General features: G+C 39.7%; 1 protein-coding gene and 1 pseudogene across 3 annotated transcripts in view; both read right to left on the bottom strand.

Annotated features, from left to right (window-relative positions):
* LOC133378186 (fibrinogen-like protein 1-like protein) overlaps nucleotides 1-20,324 on the bottom strand; it is a 33,936-nt gene that overhangs the window by 8,059 nt on the left and 5,553 nt on the right. The gene's annotated exons all lie outside the window — the stretch shown is intronic.
* Nucleotides 9,275-9,393, bottom strand: LOC133378480 (5S ribosomal RNA; annotated as a pseudogene).

The raw sequence follows: 20,324 nt of genomic DNA, 5'->3' as shown, positions 1-20,324 counted from the left end.
AGGCAAATGCTATTTTAGGCTGCATTAACAGAAGTATACTTTCCATGTGAAGTACTCGTTCCCCTCTACTTGGCACTGGTATTATCTATCCCAATTTTGTATCATATGCAAATTTGATAAGCATTCCTTGAACCTCCTCATCCCAGTCATTAATAAAAATGTTGAAGAGCACTGGGCCCAGGACTGAGCCCTGTGGTAATCCACTCATTACTTCCTTCTAGTTTGAGAAGGAACCATTGATAAGCACTCTTTGAATACAATTCTGTAGCCAGCTGTGGAGCTACCTGATAGTTGTTCCTCCAGCCCACATTTAGCTAGGTTGCTAATCAGAATATCATGGGCACTTTATCAAAAGCTTTGCTAAAGTCAAGATACATTATGCCCATGGTATTCCCATAGTCTACCAGAGAGGTTACCTGATTAAAACGCGGCAGCCAGGTTGTTGACGGGGACCCATTGGTTCGCGCATATAACACCTGTCCTAGCCCGCTTGCACTGGCTACCTATTTGTTTCCGAGCCAGATTCAAGGTGCTGGTTTTGACCTATAAAGCCTTACACGGTGTGGGACCGCAATATCTGATGGAACACCTCTCCCGCTATGAACCTACCCGTTCACTTCGTTCAGTATCTAAGGCCCTCCTCCGGGTACCAACCCATCAGGATGCCCGGAGGATTGTTATTAGATCCAGGGCCTTTTCTGTAGTGGCCCCCGAACTATGGAACAGCTTACCCAAGGAGATACGCCTGGCACCTACGGTACTTTCTTTTAGGCGCCAGGTTAAGACCTGGTTATACTCCCAGGCATTTTAACGTTCATGTTTTATATTCAATGTTTTTTACTCTACCTTGTTGTGACCTTGTATGTTTTATTGTAACTTTGTATTTTAACTCTGCTGTTCACCACCCAGAGAGCTATTCGCTATGGGCGGTCTATAAATAAATAAATAAATAAATAAAATGAGACAAGATTGGTCTTGCAGGATTTGTTCTTGACAAATCCATGCTGGCTTCTAGTTATCACTGCATTGTTTTCAAGGTGCTTATATACTGACTGCTTTATAGTCTCTCCAGAATTTCCCCAGGGATTGATGTCAGACTGACCCTGTAGTTCCCAGGTTCCTCTTTTTTGCCCTTTTTGAAGATAGGGACAACATTAGTCCTCCTCCAGTCATCTGTCACCCTCCATGAATTTGGGAAGATAATAAATAGTAGTTCTGAGAGTTCTCCAGTCAGTTCCTTCATTACTCTAGGATGCAGTTCATCAGGCCCTGGAGATTTGAACTCATGAAAATATTCGGCTGGCGCCTCCAGTCAATCCTAACCCCTTCCAGCCAGTGAATCTGAATGTTAGCATCACTTTGCCCCTTAGTTATATAAAAATAGGAATATATCTGATCACTCCGGTGGGTAGACTGAATGATCTTTCTAGTGACATATCCAGAATAACATCTCTTGGAGCTAGGGCTGGATTCCAAAGTCTGCAATGGTTTCCTATCTTCTGTCCCCCACTTTTAAATCCATAATAACACACACAAAATCACCTTTAAATATGTGGAGAGCCGCTCATTCAGTTTTTAAGAAGTATAATCATAAGTTTAAGAGGCTTTTGTTCAGTCAATTTTAAACAAGCTATTTTTAAAAAATGTGCACAATATTTTTTTAATAATAAATTTACCATCTGATTTAATATTTGTATTTAATAGTTAAATATTTGTTTTTAATAATCATCTTTTATCCATGCTGGTTTGTAGTGAAGATATTAGTGTGTATGTGTACCCACCAAACCAATTATCGCATAGCCTTCCACTAATCTGTTGGAGAGGAAAGGGTGGATGGTTTTAGTCCTCTTCCAAGCAGCTTGTTGAAAGTGACAAAGTATGTAATCCTACTAACCATTTGACTCAAGATATATATGCAGACTTAATTCGGCATATGCTCCATGTCAGTTCTTTCGCTTCAGCTCTGAATCATTTACACTGCTCACTTTGCTCTTACTAACGGATTCCATGGCAAAGATGTATTCTTTTTGGCTATACTGCACAGACCAAACCATAGACCAAACTAAAAGACACATTGCAGATCAGTTCTCCCATCTCTTTAATACTTTTTTCTTTTCTTTTTAAAAAGTGGGGAAATAAATTAGATTTGAGCCACAGCATTGGGAGAATGAGGTTAACCCTTCCCCCAAAACATTTTTGCCAGTCTAAATCAATTCCCCTTTCAGCTGCTTTTTAGAAAAAACCCAATCACTGATTTTCAATGTGTCTTGTAGTTTGGGCCTTAGAAATTAAGGACTTTTGCTGAGGCCTAATTCTGCAATTACATGAATTAGCTTTTGAGCTTCAGAAGAATATCTCTAGACCACACTGCCTCCTAGAGGCCCTCTTAAATCAGTGCACCACATCCTGCTGCTAAAATCAAATGGCAGCAAGTTTTCCAGTTATGGTGTAAGGAACACAATACTGGCTTTGCCATGGATAGCAGAAATTTTGTTTTCCAGGGCTTATTAATGCATCAGACAAATGCATCGTCATGGTCTAACAGTCAGACTATCTGCATAAACAAAGAATACCAAATCTCACCCAGTGACATTAGCTGTTCTATTTACTTCAAAAAGAAAATACTGTTAGATTCTGATCCACTAATTACATTTGACAGAACATTTTCCCTGGTTGAAGGAAAACAAGAACAGCCTTTAGTTTCTGTGTGGGAGCAGAAATAATCGTCTTATGGCACCATCTGATTGATTCTGTAGGTCTACCAGAACATGTTACAAATGCATAAAGAATTAGTTTATGGAGAGGGATAAGAGTTAAAAGAGATATAAGTAATATTACAACAGAATGGACAGGAATCTAATGCCTGATTCCTCCATTTATTTTTCTATTAGGCTAGGGTACCAAGTATGTGAACAATTAATGATCCTGTGCACTATGTATCTGTCAAATCCATGGTGGTCATTGTTAGATTGCTTTGTTTGGACATCTTGTGTTCTTCTGTCTGATCCTGGGAGGAGTCAGCACCATTTTGACCCTGCTATAGTTTTGTGACAGTTATCTCTCTTGATCATCTTGGAAGTTATCATGGAGATAATCTTGTCTAATCTCTTGCACCAAAGCAGGGTTCTCTAAAGGAAATTAATGTTGGCTAAAGATTTATTTGGTCCTCCTTGGAAGCCTCTACTAGGAGACCTTCTCTTACATCCATAGCCATTTTCCCCCCTCGACCAAGCACTTTTATAGTCCAAATACAAGAAGGCAGTGAGCTTACAACCTACAATTCTACACATGGAGGCAACAGAAAAGTGGAGAGAGAGGTTAACTGTTAACAGGAAAAGACTATGTGTTACAGTTATCTAAGTTTAGTTAGAAGGAGACTTTAGAGGTGTGAGTCAAAGGCCTCCTCTCACAGCGTCAGCTTTTGACATGTTCTACTGTATCAAAAGTCTGGCATGGAAAAGGTAGGTTTCAAGGAGTCTGAAAGAAACAAGAGAAGTAGAATCCTGCAGGTGTTATGAGAGGTAGTTCCAAGCATAAGGGTCAGCAAGGGGAATAGGACAGAGTTGTTTGAGGGAGCAGGATGAGGGTAGTAGAGTTGGAGAAATGAAGATCACAGGCAGGGACATCACGGGATATGAGAGAGGCAGGGAAAGGCAAGGGCAGAGAAGGCTTTAAAGATAAGGATGAAAAGTTTGCTCTGGATCTGGGAGCCAATGTAAGAATATAGGAAGGAATTGACTGGGAGTGTTGCCAGAGGGGAAGAAAGTAAGCCAAGTATCAAGGTCTGATAAACTCTCTACTTGATTGTACCATTGTCTCTAAGAGTGTGCAGAGTTCTTCAACCTTGGCTCCCCAGATGTTGTCAGACTACAACTCCCATCAACTCCAGCCAGCTTAGCTAATGACCAAGGATGATGGGTGTTGTAGTCCAACAACATCTAGGGACCCAAGGTTGAAGAACAGTGGTGAGAACTGTTTCTGTATACATTCTATCTATTTTTATTTATTTGTTTGTTTATTTGTTTATATCCCACCCTTCCTCCCAGCTGGAGCTCAGGGCAGCAAACAGAAGCGCTAAAAACACTTTAAAACATCATAAAAACAGACCTTAAAATACATTAAAACAAAACAATGCATTTTTTAAAAAAGCTTTAGAAACATCTTTAAAAACAAAGGGTTAAAAACATTATTTAAAAAACACATATTAATAAGCAATTTTAACACAGGCGCAGACTGGGATAGGTCTCAACTTAAAAGGCTTGTTGAAAGAGGAAAGTCTTCAAAAGGCGCAGAAAAGATAGCAGAGATGGTGACTGCCTAATATTCAAAGGGAGGGAATTCCACAGGGTAGGTGCCGCCACACTAAAGGTCTGTTTCCTATATTGTGCAGAACGAACCTCCTGATAAGATGGTATCTGCAGGAGGCCCTCACCTGCAGAGTGCAGTGATCGACTGGGTATATAAGGGGTAAGACGGTCTTTCAGGTATCCTGGTCCCACGATGTATAGGGCTTTGTACACCAAAACTAGAACCTTGAACTTGGCCCGGTAGCAAATGGGCACCCAGTGCAATTCTTTCAGCAGCAGAGTGACATGTTGGCGATACCCTATCCCAGTGAGCAGTCTCGCCGCTGCATTTTGCACCAGCTGCAGCTACCGGACCAACCTCAAGGGCAGCCCCACATAGAACACATGACAGTAATCCAGCCTGGATGTTACCAGTGCATGAACAACAGTGGTCAGGCTATCCCGGTCCAGAAACGGCATCTTGTTTGTGACGTTTTAATATCTATTCAAGTCCTTCCTTCCTTGAGCTTCTTTTCTTCAAACCAAACAAAGCTGGTTTCTTGAACTTGTCTTCACACAATGTACTTGCAAAACCTTATTTTTTATTTTATTTTATTTATTTATTTCTACCCCGCCTTTTGGCCAAAAGGCCCTCAAAGCGGCTTACAAAAAATAAACACAAATATAAAAATACATCAATAAAAACAATACAATTTACAAAAAGCAGCAGCTACAACTTCCAATAAAAGTACATTAACAAACCACAAAGCGAACATCAGAAGGGTAGCAGTGAACTTTGACCGAGTGCTCCTTGTGGTCTTTGCTGCTCTTAAACTCTTAAAAGTACGCTGACAGTCTTTTAGTAATATATACAATCTTCTCTCTAGTGCCAAACAAAGAGGAATTTGGTCCATGTTGGTTCTTAACCTGATGCTGCTCTACTGCTTTGCTTTTTATATGGCCTATATGTTAGTCTTTCAATTGTGTAAGTTGCTTTGTGTCCCCTACTCCCTTGTGCCATCTTTGTTATAGTCTTCAGTTTGTCTACACTTATTTATATATTTATTTATTGCATTTGTATACTGCCCCATAGCTGAAGCTCTCTGGGCGGTTTACAACAATTAAAAACATTAAAAACAAATATACAAATTTAAAAACACATTTTTAAAAAGCAATTTAAAACACATGCTAAAATGCCTGGGAGAAGAGGAAAGTCTTGACCTGGTGCCAAAAAGATAACAGTGTTGACACCAGGCGTACCTCGTCAGGAAGATCATTCCATAATTTGGGGGCCACCACTGAGGAGGCCCTCTCCCTTGTTGCCATCCTCCGAGCTTCCCTCGGAGTAGTACACTTGTCTTAGAGCAGTGGTTCCCAACCTTACGGAACCCACTTTAGAAGCTCAAATTTTTTTGTGATCCCCTCCCCCTAGGGAGGCAGGCTGGCTGCCAGGAAGGAAGGGGAAAGCAGTCTTTCCTTGCAACCTTGCTTCTTTTTGCTTCATAAAAAGCTCTCTCCTTTCATTCTGAGTAAGGGCATCGTCAGCAGCGGCAGTGCGAGAAGACTGGAGTCGGTGACAGTAATCCCCTCTTCTTCCGATATCTCCACCCTCAACTTCCTTTGGTGTCTGCCATGTATTTTATAGGCAGATGCCTGCCCTCGGTGCACCTGAAACACACTCTGGTGCTTCAGCAAAAGTCCTCCCCTCTCATTTGGAGCAAGGGGAAGGTGGAGCAAACAGTGTCCAGGCAGTCAAGACTTTTTTTAAAAAACATTAATTAATTCATTTCTTTACTGTTCATGGCCCCCTCTGGATTAATTCGTGGCCCCTCTGGGGGTCACGGCCCCCGGTTGGGAACCACTGTATTAGAGTATAGCAACAGAAAATAGATTTTTAATGTCTACCTATGTGTGCTATGAATGCCTATGATGCCATTATAATACACTGCTAAATCATGATCAGTTTGTCATCCATTACAGCAGTCAATCCTTCTCAGCAAGGAAGTTATCTAATATAGCCCATTTTAAATGTAATACTTTATTGTTAAATGCATATAGATACAAAAAATTATTACCAACGGCTTACAGTTGAGTAGTATAACAAAAGTCAAGAGGAACAGGGAAGGGAAGAGGAAAAACTAATGTAAAATCAATAAAGTGGTATAGTTAATAATAAATAAATAAATAGTATGCTAAATTCCTTTTCTTTCTTTACAAGGTACAATATAGTTCTCCAATTTAACAAGAATGTCTGGAATCTAAAACTTAGCCTGTAAAGGGCTTACAGCCTCTTCATTTTATTTTCATCTGCAAACTTTATGGGCATAATAGGGCTAAATCACAAACAAACAAGAATATACCCAAACCTAATCTCTTCAGGCCTGAACTGATGCTTCAATCTCAGAGTGGCTGTAAAGTTGCTGGTTCATAAAAAAAAAACATTGTTGACACAGATGTCCTTGCACAGAATTGCAGGCTGCTGCTTGTTCATGTGGTCCATGTTGCACATTCCAGGGCATTGCATTTGTTCTGGTCTGTATTATTGCAGAGAGGTAAAATGTTGTTGGCATAACCACAGATTCTGAACGACTAGGCCATTGTATTTTCATAGGCGCTGGTGTACTTTTCAAGGGCACTGCTGCCAGTTGGCACCCTCCGTGATGACATGATAGAAGAAAGCAGACAAAGGACAACAGCTGCAGCAAAATCAACATCAGCAACAGTTTGGTCAGTTTGCTGCTGTAGCCACTCTACTTTCTGAATAAGTGACAATTTACTCATCATGGCCTGACACAGTGTCAGGTGGTGGTTGGCATTCCTTAGAGAATAAATTCAAAGGATGTATGCTACATCCAAAAACTTCTTAAAGTATTGGCATTCTTTATGATGCAAAAATATTTGGGGTACAATACTAAATCACATTTTAAACTGTTTCATTGAAATCAATGGGATTTGGTTGCAAGTAACAGTTTTTAGGATTGGAGCACCATACTAAAATATCCAAACAGTTTAACTCAAGGGAAGTAATGTCTAAGTAGGTATGTAACTGCTGTCACGTGCCAGAAGTCTACAGTCTATTAATTTGGGGATAGAAGCCCGACATAATGAAGCCACTTCTCCAGTGGCCTGTCCAAATCGAAAGAAGGTAAATTTGCATCTACAGGTAGATCTCTGTATCATGCAAGGTAGATCAGCAATGATTTATGACTCTCAGTTGTTTAACAATGGCCACAATATGACTCACCCACCCCACCTCCAAAAATTATACTGTGAAATGAAAAAAAAAAAACTAGGTGGGTAACCAAAAATGGTTTTTTGTGTGGAAGGACTGTGAGCTCAGTTTAGTTCTGGTCCTCAAAACAAATCCCTGGGTTCAGAATTCTTAAATTCTAAGTGTATGCTTTTTGCACTGGTTAGTAAATTGTAGTAAAAAAACAAAGTGCATCTCGCAAGCCTTTCATCTGCCTTTCCCTGATCTAGATAGTGTGTGTTAAACAAGGCTCACTCAACCTGTAGCCACTCTCATAGCTCATGAGGACAGAATGGCATGTTCCACATCCACTGTGCATCTTCAAAGCCTAACTCTTGTTCCTCATTTGAAAAGTGGAGCCAGGAGGGCACAGTTTCCAGTGGAGGATCAGCAGGTGGAAGGAGAGTGCATAACCCTTCCCTACCCACTGTTTCCCCCCTCCAACTTATCCCTCTCTCTCCCTGCTTCCTCCTTCCCTGAGGGATTCCAGACCTAATGCATTAAACAGCTGGAGGAAAAATAGCTGGGGTGGGGAATCTTGGGCGGAAACAGTGAGGAAGGAACAGTTACGCACCTTTCTGCCTGCTGCTTCTGTATTGGAAATTGTCCTTATTTTAAGATATACTTGGCAAGGCCCATGCCCCAATAAGGGGAGAGCAAGGCCAACCCCTGGCTCTTCCTGTTGCTTCTGCTTCTTGCTCACCATTTCACCTACCCTCTGTTGAGTGAGCAGACACTGACAACGCAAGCAGAATGAGCAGTAACTCCAACATGCCTTGTCCTTTCCTTCAAGGAGGGGGTGCAGACTGGATCCAGAGGGGAGCTGGCATGCAAAGATGGGCAGTAGCAAGCATAGCAGAGGAGAAGATGAGAAAGGTGCCCACTGAGACGATCTTGCCCAAAGGTCTCTCCAAAACAGAAACCAGTATTGCTACTAAAGTCTGCTACAGACACATTTTGGTAGTATTACATTTGAGCTGCTTTTTTCATGGCCTTCCAAAGCAGGGATGGGCAACATGCAGGCCGGGGGGGGGGAGAAGACTAATTTTATGTGGGTAGCAAAGAAGGGAGGGAGCCAGTGTGGTGTAGTGGTTAAAGTGTTGGACTACGACCTGGGAGACCAGGGTTCGAATCCCCACACAGCCATGATCACTGGGTGATCTTGGGCCAGCCACTGCCTCCCAGCCTCAGAGGAAGGCAATGGTAAACCCTCTCTGAATACCGCTTACCATGAAAACCCTATTCATAGGGTTGCCATAAGTCAGGATTGACTTCAAGGCAGTCCATTTCTTTTTTTTTTCAGCAAGGAAAGGGGAAAACTGGGAAAGGGAGTGGCAGACAAAGAAAGAGGGACAAAATGAGTGGCAGAAAGACAGAGAAACAGGGGTGGCCTCATCTATTTTTGGTTCCAGCTCCATCCTCCACCGGTATGTGACAGTTGAGGGACTGTGGCCTTCAACAGAAAAAAAAAAAGATTGCTTACCCCTGTTTCCTCCATAAATTGGTCTAAATAAATTCCTTTTAAAAAAGCACCTAAGCTAGTATCCATCACTATATCCAGCAGGAGTGAATTCCATACATTAATTATATATTGTATTTTCATGTTCCAGATTGTCCGTTATACAGCCTTCTGCCCTTCCTCAGTAAAGTATTGTTGTTGTTATATGCCTTCAAATCAATTACATAGGGTTTTCATGGTAAGAGGTATTCAGAGGTGGTTTACCATTGCCTTCCTCTAAGCCTACGGCACCCAGTATTCCCAAGCGGTGTCCCATCCAAGTACTAACCAGGGCTGACCCTGCTTAGCTTCCAAGATCAGAAGAGATCAGGCTTGTTCAGGGTAGTATGGCCATAGGCCAATAAAGTATAAGCCAATGAAAAGGAGAACACAGAGCCTGGTGCACTGCAGTCAACAACCTCACTGTTGAAATTCTTTCGAGCAGTAGTTACGTCTCATCATATGAGACAAGAAAAAGACATGCCACTACATGCTACTTGACTGAATTCCCAACACACTTAATGACATTAAGAGTAAGATCAATGACAAGAAACAACATGTTATATGCTTGGGTAATTCTTCCCAATGAGTCAGGAATTCTTCAATCACCAAATCCAAATATTTCATCTATGTGCTTTGCATTCCCCACTCTAGTTGTAATTTTTTGGGGGGGGGTTTGAAACTTCCAGAAAAATGTGTATGTAACAGAGGGAATTTGGTCAGTAAGACCAAAGCCACAGAGAACAATTGGAATTTGCTCTATGTGAACCAAGTCCCAGCAGCTAACCACAGGAAGTTCAGTGAGATCATTTGTGTTTTGTAAGGCATTAGCAGGTTTTGGTCATCAAACAGAAACTTTATCTGGAACCTCAGAATGCTGTGCAACTGAGGATGGACACAGGCAACCATTTATCAAGTGATAATTGACCACTATATAATTTCTTTACCCAGATTCTTGCTTCCTCAAACTCTGCTGTTGCAAAATTCAGCTAACAGATTCAAGGCTATTGTGATAATAAAATCTTTAGGCAAAATATAATAATAGTCTTTTATTTTTCATTTTCAAAAATTGAGTCCTTGCTGCTGTTTCCATACATGCTTCCTATAGACAACATATACTGTATAAAAGCTAGTAAACATTTGCCATAGATTATTTATTATTATTATTTATTTATTAAATGTATATCCCACCCTTCCTCCCAGTAGAAGCCCAGATGACACAGACCAATGCCACATCTGTAAAAAAAAGTGTCATTTCCTTATACTGGACAAAAGTGTAATTATGTGTCTCTCATAAGGAGTGACTGTTGGGTTACAGTCAGCTCCCTGCCAATTAGCACTATATTTAATTGGTTAGCAGGTACACTTAATTTGTAATGATTTTCTTCAACTCCATTCCCAGCCTGCACTCTAAAGCTCTTAGAGCACATCAGAGGTTTTGCAGTCAATACTAACCAAGGTTAGTCTTTAAAAATCAGTTCAGGAGGAAAACCTAGATATTCCATTTCAAGCCCCCTGAGAAACTCATAACCCCTTTACATAACACAGGGCAGGTTCACTAATTTCCAGCCATCAGAATGGAACAAACTGTCCTTTGATTCATGACCTCCAGAAACCAAATAATGTGTAATGTAATTAGGGCATTAAGGTGGGAAAGTGTGCATCAGATCTTTGCTGGCAGAACTGTGATGCATTCAGCTATTTCTGCCTTCGTGGAAGGCTAAATGTGGGATAGCATTCCTGTGCCTTTAAGACATTCACAGAAAAGTACATATTGGTAAGTGCAGCTTCTCTCCTACTGTGTTAGTACGATAGGAAAAGCTGTACCTACAGTCTAGGTAGCTATTAAAGACAGAGGAGACTAGTTTCAAATGGAAACGTGGCAATTGACCACCCTGGTGTGCAGACAATTTCAGCATACTAAGAATAGGAAGAGAGTCCTGACCTTGGTAACCAGGGATACATGGAAAAATTAACTCCAGAAACATTCACAAATTGGAATGTATGCAGCATGTCCCCATTCATACTTGGCCACTGGCTAACCAGCAAAGATCAGTTAGTCCTTAGTTCAATCTGCATCCCTCAGAAGGCAGGCAATTGCATCCAGAATAACTTATTCATGTAAGTGAAAGCCACCATATGGAATTGGAGAGCAATACTCCTGCCTTGTGAGTGCTATTCTAAAAGAACTCAGTCTCCCAGCATGATTGCATGGGTCTGCAGTTGGCTGGCAGTGGTATTAAAAAGATACATCTGATGTCACCCTGAGCAAATATAGCCAAATATTGCATATTTGCCAAACTAGCATCTGCCCCGTAGTGCATAAAGCATTTGTTCTCTGCTCCATTTAATGGAGCACCACTTTCAGCTTCACTAAACAAATGTAGTCTCGAAAGATGGCCCACGATTGTCCTGTGGCTGCTGTTACATGGCTTAAGGATTGTTGCAATTTATGTCTAAGTTACCACAGCTTTCATACATGATAACTTTCCTATGTAGGGAAATCAAAATATAGCAAGTCAAGGAATTTCAGACTGTTTTTATTTAGTGTGTAAAACTGGCTACTTGGAGTTAGGTCAGCTCCAAGAAACATCACTGCAAGTATGATCCTCAGTTCTGACTGAAATGACTAATAGGGAAAGAACCTCGCCCCCGCCCCATTGCTTGTCCTTTACAAAATTGTAACTGGTTTTAGCAGACCAAGGATTTCCCCTTACTAAGAAGTGCCTGCAAATAAAAATATACACCAAATAAGGGGTTTGATTTCCCCTGCTTAATTGCATCTTTTCTTCTGGCTTTTGCATTTTAAATCCTGACTAGGCTTTGGGGCACTACAGCACCTCTACAACTCATACAAGAAAGAACTGATGATTCTCCAGTTCTATACCAAAGACATGGTCATTCAACTATGATCACCTTTTGATTGCACATTAAATATTAAAATGTTGCTATAAGTGCAGAAATATTACATCAGAAGCTCCAGCAGAAAAGTTATGCCAAAGAACAATAGAATCACTAATCTTCCCCCCCCCCAAAAAGCACACAAGCTTATCTGAAAATCTCCAGCAAGGCCACACCCTGAAGCATTTCTCTGAATAGTGTAGGTAAAATTATGCAACACTAATTGCAGAATATAATTTCCCTTGATCATTCATCTAATGTTGTCACAGGAGATTTCATTGAATGTACCTCCACTTAGTCATATACATAGCTTGCTCACTGATATGAGAAGTATAGGAAGGGCAGAATAAGTAACCCTTTGAATAGAGGAATGTTACATTCCATTGTAGTTATGGATATGGAGAAATAGGTCTTGACAAATTATTCCACATATCTGAGTGACATACAGCAAGCTTCCTTCGGACCACCTCTCATTACCATTAAATTTATAACGGCCCATTTGTTCAAGATATCTGACTGTTGTTTTGCATAGCATACAGGGCTAAGTTCAAGGTGTTGGTTTGGGTGTACAAAGCTCTGTGCAGCTTGGGACCAGGATACCTGAAATATCGTCTTACCCCTTATTTTCCTAGCCCGTCACTATGCTCTACAGGTGAGGGCTTCCTACAGATACCATCTCATCAGGAGATCTGTTCCACACAACATAGGAAGTGGACCTTTAGTGTGGTGGCACCTACCCTGTGGGATTCCCTCCCCTTAAATATTAGATACCATCTCTATCTTTTCGGCGCCTATTTCCTTCCTCTTTTAATAAGCCTTTTAAGTAGAGACCTTATCCCAGTCCACAACTGTGTTGAAACTGCTTTTAAAGACGTTTTGCGTTTGTTGTTGTTGTTGTTATGTGCCTTCAAGTCGATTATGACTTATGGAGACCCTATGAATCAGTGACCTCCAACAGCATCTGTCATGAACCACCCTGTTCAGATCTTGTAAGTTCAGGTCTGTGGCTTCCTTTATGGAATCAATCCATCTCTTGTGTGGCCTTCCTCTTTTTCTACTCCCTTCTGTTTTTCCTAGCATTATTGTCTTTTCTAGTGAATCATGTCTTCTCATGATGTGTCCAAAGTATGATAACCTCAGTTTCATCATTTTAGCTTCTACTGACAATTCTGGTTTAATTTGTTCTAACACCCAATTATTTGTCTTTTTTGCAGTCCATGGTATCCGCAAAGCTCTCCTCCAGCACCACATTTCTTTTTTTTTTTTTTTTCAATAATTTTTATTCAGATTTTCATAAAACATACAAGACAAAATCATAAAACATTCAAAGACAAAAAACAAAATCAAAAATAGTTAAACAAAAAGAAAAAAAGAAAAAAAAAAAAACAAAAATAAAAAATAAAGAGTAAAATATTGACTTCCCATTTGTCAAAGATCAAATCAGTTATAAGTCTATAATATATAACAATCCTGTCTCTTAAGTCATATTATAAAATCACTTTCCTCCAGTAGTTATCTTACTTAATCATCAAATCTCATAAACATTACTTTATTCTTTCCACAAAAAGTCAAAGAGAGGTTTCAATTCTTTAAGAAATATATCTATCAATTTTTTTTTCCAGATAAGCATATCGATTAATCCATCTCATTACTAATTATGATAATCTTATTGTCATAACCATAGTCAAAATAAACATTTCAATTAATCCATCACATCAGAATCTGTTAGGTTCAATAATTTCAGTAGCCATTGTTCTATTATCTCTATTAGTTCCATTTTCCATCTTCCATCTTCAGTAGTCTTGTTAAGTCCAGTAATTTCAATATCCAATCTTCCATTATCAGTATTCCATAATAATCTTGCTGTCAAAGCCATAGTCATATAGTAAGAGTCTGATGGGGATTACCTCTATCCCAAATATTTTCTTGCCATCCATTCTGAATAGGTTGCTGAAATACTGCTGTAAAATCATATCTCTGTTCTTTTTTTCAAAATACACTGGGTCATCTCTTAAAAGTTTTTCCATTGTCACATGGCTGCAGATAATTCCATAGATTTTCTCTATATTGGGCTCCATCACATCATTCCAGTCCAGAAGATTATCCATGCCATTGATAACTTTATCTCTAGAATCTTCATTCATTTCTTCAGAGATAACATTGAGTTCCAAACAATAGATTTTATTTCTAAAGTCCATAGACTCCAAATCTTGTTCCTGTTCCACGTTGGTTCCAATCTCCGGGATCTCCTCTCTCACAGGGACCCCTATTCCAGTCTCCAGGGTCGCCTCTCTCACAGGGACCCCTGTTCCAATCTCCGGGGTCTCCTCTCTCACAGGGACCCCTTCCAGGGTCACCTCTCTCACAGGGACCCTTATATCTTTAATCTCCTGCTTCATTTTACTCAATTCAATTTTCATTATCTCAATCTCATCCATTATTTTCTGAAACATAGTTATTTCCAGATTTTCAGCCACTTTCTTAATTGCCATTTTAAAAGAAAAATATAGGAAAACCACTTCTTATTTCAGCAACAATTGGGTTAATACTCCAAACTTGGTGACATCACAGTATAAACAGAGCAGACAGCCTTATCTCTCCAATAGTTAAGTAAACAAAATGCAGTTCCCAGGATCGAAACAATTAATGGCAATCGTCAAGAAACAGATTCGTCAAAATAAAATAGACCAAAAAGAGAGTAGTCTCAAAACAGTATAATATTTTTCAAAATAAAAATCTGGAATAGAAATCCCTCTTCTGTGTATATCTTTAGAATGCAAATCCAGGACAGCTTTTTGCAACAAAAACAGAGATAAGCTATTAATTAGTGCGTAGCAGAGAGAAGTTATGGCTCCCCAGTGAGATGTCAAAAACTGATCAATCTGGCAAATCTCTTTTAAACAGCAACAATTTAAGTCAAGTAAAAGAAAAATATAGAAAGAAGGGTGCTTGCCTGTTAATGCGTTCTCTCTTAGAAGATAAGGTGAACGTTCGCTTTATCAGATAGAGCTTGCTGTTAAAAATCCGTCCCACTTTCGTCGGCTGGACCTCGTCCCATAAATTAATGAGATCTGGTCGTCCCAACAAAAATAGGCTTTGAGGTTAATCTCTTCGTTTCTCCCTACCCGGGAGAAGTTTAATCAGTCAAAAAAAAAAAAGAAAAAACTGACTGATATATCTGAATAAGCTTCTTTTGAGGCAGGAGCCCGTCTCAAAAGCAGGCACAGGCTAAGTCACCCTTCCCGGAAGTCCTCCAGCACCACATTTCAAATGAGTTGATTTTTCTCTTATCCGCCTTTTTCACTGTCCAACTTTCATGTCCATACATAGAGATCAGGAATACCATGGTCTGAATGATCCTGACTTTGGTGTTCAGTGATACGTCTTTGCATTTGAGGACCTTTTCTAGTTCTGTCATAGCTGCCCTCCCCAATCCTAGCCTTCTTCTGATTTCTTGACTATTGTCTCCATTTTGGTTAATGGCTGTGCCGAGGTATTGATAATCCTTGACAAGTTCAATGTCCTCATTGTCAACTTTAAAGTTACATAAATCTTCTGTTGTCATTACTTTAGTCTTTTTCACGTTCAGCTGTAGTCCTGCTTTTGTGCTTTCCTCTTTAACTTTCATCAGCATTCGTTTCAAATCATTACTGGTTTGTGCTAAGAGTATGATATCGTCTGCATATCTTAAATTATTGATGTTTCTCCCTCCAATTTTCACACCTCCTTCATCTTGGTCCAATCCTGCTTTCCATATGATATGTTCTGTGTACAGATTAAACAAAGAGGGTGATAAAATACACCCCTGTATCACACCCTTTTCTCTTGGGAACCAATCAGTTTCTCTATATTCTGTCCTTACAGTAGCCTCTTGTGCAGAGTATAGGTTGCGCATCAGGACAATCAGATGCTGTGGCACCCCAATTTCTTTTAAAGTATTCCATAGTTTTTCATAATCTACACAAAGGCTTTGCTGTAATCTATAAAGCACAGGGTGATTTTCTTGTTGCATTTTAGCTACTCTGTTCATAGGGTTTTCGTGGTAAGAGGTATTCAGAGGTGGTTTACCATTGCATTCCTCTGAGTTTGGATGCATCTTAGTCTGGTGTCTCAGCTTTGACCAGTCTGCCTTGGGTGCCCCTGCTAAGAGTCTAGCCTCTTGGTCTAGACTCCTGATGGCATTGCTCTCAGCTTCTTCAACACTCTCAAACCCCCTCACCATGTTAAGGTGTGCATCCTAAAGGGTTTTTTTTTGCGTTTAATATGTTTTTTAAAGATGTTTTATGTTTTTAAGATGTTTTAAATATGTTTTTAGGGTTTTGTTGTTGGTTTGCAATCCTGGGCTCCTTCTGGGATGAAGGGTGGGTTATAAATTTAATAAATAATACTAATACTAATGTGGCCTTATACCAAGTCAAACCACTGGTATATCTAGCTCAGTACCATCTCCTCTGACTGGCAGTGGCTCTCTAAAGCAGGACTGAGGAACCTGTGGCCCTGCAGATGTTGTTGGACTACAACTCCCATCATTTTGAACTATTGGCCATGCTGCTTGAAGCTGATGGGAAGCAGAGTCCAACAGCATCCATCACTTGCTCATCCATGCTCTAAAGCCTCAGGAAAAGGTTTTCTCCAATATCCTTTGCTCTGCAGATGTCAGGAATTCATGTGCTCTACACACTCTAAAGCACAGGTGAGCAATCTCCAGACTCTCCCCGCCCCACATTTTATCCAATCCTTGTTGTCCCTTGAACCTGTCCCAGTTTTCTGTCCATCAGAGTTTCTGCTTGTTTCTTGCTAATATGTTATGGCTTTTAGAAGTTTCCCCCCACTTTTTCTATGCAGTTTAGAACACCTAGAAGGGACAATATATGATTTGATAAATACAAATGTATGTATTTCCTTGTTCCCTTTTTTTCCTTGTTGTATGTATGGCTTGAAGGAATGATTTTTTTCTCTCTAGCTGTCTTGAGTACAAATTGGTATGTATGAGACACTGAAGTCAGAAAGGAATTACTTTCCAGAGTGGCTGCTGTACAACTGCCATCCCACCTCCCCACATTTAAGAGTAACCCATTCAATTCCAGTGGGCTTACTTCTGATTTAACCTGCATAAGACTGGTAATCATTGTGAAAATGGAAGCAGTTGTCCTGTAGCCCTTAACTAACAGGCACACCTGCTTTTGTGCACTATCCAATTAATTACTTTGGTGTTGCAGCAACTGATCTGACTGACAAACATCTGGGAACCAGATCTACTGGAATACCAAAACCTTCTGTAGTTCCTAGGACCAAAAAAGAAAAGAAAAGAAAAGACAATGGCAGCTACATTTGCTAGCAAGAACTATCCTCCAGATTACACAGGCATTAACAAAAACCTGGTTGTTTATGGGAGAATTCAGATAAGAGATTTTGGCATTTCCAGCGCGCTAACATCCTATTGTTAGTGCCCTCCTCATCCAGAATTCCAGCCTCTTTTAAGACTCTGCCTCTTAATACATCCTTGATCTCATGTCCTTGTTTTTACATCCTTCATATATTCATCCGTCTTCTTTGGCTATGACCTTGCATATAAAAATGATTCTGAATATGTTAGGTGTACAGAGTATCTAGCATTAGGATCAGCCCAGTAAATGTGTAGAGGCCAGTAAATGTGTGCCTGTAAGGATATTATATTATTATTATTTGAAATCTTTAAATGCATAAAATACTCAGGATTGTATTCAACTAAGACCTACTCAGAGACGACCCATTGAAATGAATGAAACTAAATTAGTAATGTTTATTAACTTCAATGGGTCTACTCTGAGTAGGACTATCATTGAATATCACCCACTGGTCTGTGTGTTTAAACAACCACATACTTAAATTTATTCAGAACTGTTTGTTATTTTAAATGTACTCATATGACTTATTCCCATGTTATACTTCAGCACTGGAACAGCATCTCATAGTGTTTGTTATCTTATGTGATGGGCTTTTTCACATATCAAACACAAACATAACCTACGAACTACTGTCAAAAGGAAGTTATGAATGGTAGTAATAAATTCCCATCACCCTCTGACCGCATGACAACTTAACAGAGCAATCCAAACTAAAGGAATCCAATTTAAATTTTGTTGGGATGATTTATCCCAGTGTAATTTACCCCTATTCCAAACACTGTTGTGGAGTAAGGCTACTGCTGGCTGATTTTCATTACCACAAAATATTGTACCCTTCTTTTATTATTGTGCTGTAAATGAACTTAGGTGCACTGCTGGTTGGGAATTAGCCCCACTGAATATAAAGGGATTTACTTTCAAGAAAACAGGCATTGGATCAGAATTGTGCTGTATGATTACTATGTTGCATTCAAAACTGCTGTTAGTTACTAAGTACTGTCCTGCTCCAGTTGCTCAGATATATCTCATGGTGTTTGCTAATATTTTATAATCTCAGCATAGCATCTAGTGATGACTGTGTAAATCACAGAGATGAGTTATAAAAGCAAACAGGATATTCACAGTATTAGCATAAACTAGACAGTATTGTGAAATGCCATATTTGGTTGAAGATATACATTTTGAATTATTTTGGCAAAAAACCCCCAAAACCTGAAGGTCACTTGCAGGTGCTGCAAAGGTAGGGGATCATAGACAGAATGGATGACAAATCTAGCTGAAATTGAGCTCGAGAACCGGTTTGTGTCTGGCAATCATCAATAGTTTGAAAGTTAAGAGTCTCTTGAAGACATTCTTTTACCCCCTCCATATTCTCTTTCTCTCCTATGGATTGACAAGTGTTGCCATCTTGGCTTGCAACCAGCTTCTCCCTGTTTTCTGACTAAACTCCAGCAGCAGAGCAAATAACATCCAAAAAGAACACATTTTATTTTTGCAATTTCCTATTGATTCCAATTATGCCTCAGTGAGCCCTGCATGAGAAATACAATGGAAGACAGATCACAGGATTTGGCATGGACTGCATCTGGCAGAGGACCAGTATTGCATTCACCTCCAACAAGCCTAACAATGGAAATGGAAATGTTGGTGCATGAAAATTTGCGGATTTTTTTACTATAGGTCTTAGCTTTAAAAGTTGGCCCAGCCCTAAGGACAATTCCCTGCAGTATGCGCCACAGGTATGACCAAAATGACTAATTTTGGGGTGTGCCACTCAGTTGTCAGTATCTTACTACTGCATCTCTACAGCCTCTTCAAGAAAGCACTGATGCTTCTTCCAGCTCTATAAACAAAAACATGGCTGCTCAACTATGTCCCATAGTAGCCGTCAGAAAGGTGTATAAGTGCACAGATAGTATACTGAGACCTACAGCAATTAAAATACACACTGCCAGTCCTGAATTATCTCCACAGTCTTCTTGAATGAATGTGAAGTGATTAGATTTTGGCTGTAAACACAATAGTCGCCTGAGCAAAGTGTTTCCATTAGCCACAGGTGCAGAGGGAATGGGTTGATCTGCTGATCAGCTGCGAAATCTCATGGAAGCAGATTTGTTTAAAAAAAACACTCACTCAAGCTGCTCCCACCAGGTTTTACAGTAAAAAGGGGCAGGATTTCACTAGTGTCATGTGCCCATTTTCAAAAAAGAGAGGTGGAGATGCACTGGAATCTGCACAACAGTGAGTGTGTTTCTAGCCTTTGTATAGAAGGATTAAAAACACATTTCAGATGGGAATAACAGTTACACTGTTATAAAATTTTAAAGACAAATATTTATTGTTGTAAGACAAATAATTACTTTTAAAAATTATTGCCTGCTATGTAGCCAAATTGTTTTCATAATCATGAATCCTATCCTAATGCAGTCGTTTGATTTGCTCCAAATAAACGGTCATCACAAAAGAACAAAACATTATTCACCTTTGTTGCAAAATCTTTTTTAAACCATTGGTATCCAGTACAAAACACAGCATCTGATGGTATCCACTTTGTCATGGTTTTACATTATAGCAGATTGTGTTCAAATTTTTTGTTGTTATGTGCCTCCAAGTCGACTACGACTTATGGCGACCCTATGAATCAGTGACCTCCAACAGCATCTGTCATGAACCACCCTGTTCAGCTCTTGTAAGTTCAGGTCTGTGGCTTCCTTTATGGAATCAATCCATCTCTTCTTTGGGCTTCCTCTTTTTCTACTCCCTTCCGTTTTCCCCAGCATTATTGTCTTTTCTAATGAATCATGTCTTCTCATTATGTGTCAAAAGTATGATAACCTCAGTTTCACCATGTTAGCTTCTAGTGATAGTTCTGATTTAATTTGTTCTAACACCCAATTATTTGTCTTTTTTGCAGTCCATGGTATCCGCAAAGCTCTTCTCTAACACCACATTTCAAATGAGTTGATTTTTCTCTTATCTGCTTTTTTCACTGTCCAACTTTC

This window comes from Rhineura floridana, chromosome 2 (genome assembly GCF_030035675.1).
Source record: "Rhineura floridana isolate rRhiFlo1 chromosome 2, rRhiFlo1.hap2, whole genome shotgun sequence".
Classification (NCBI taxonomy): domain Eukaryota; kingdom Metazoa; phylum Chordata; class Lepidosauria; order Squamata; family Rhineuridae; genus Rhineura; species Rhineura floridana.
The sequence above is the reverse complement of the archived record's forward strand: the minus strand, read 5'-3'. Positions and strand labels throughout refer to the sequence as shown.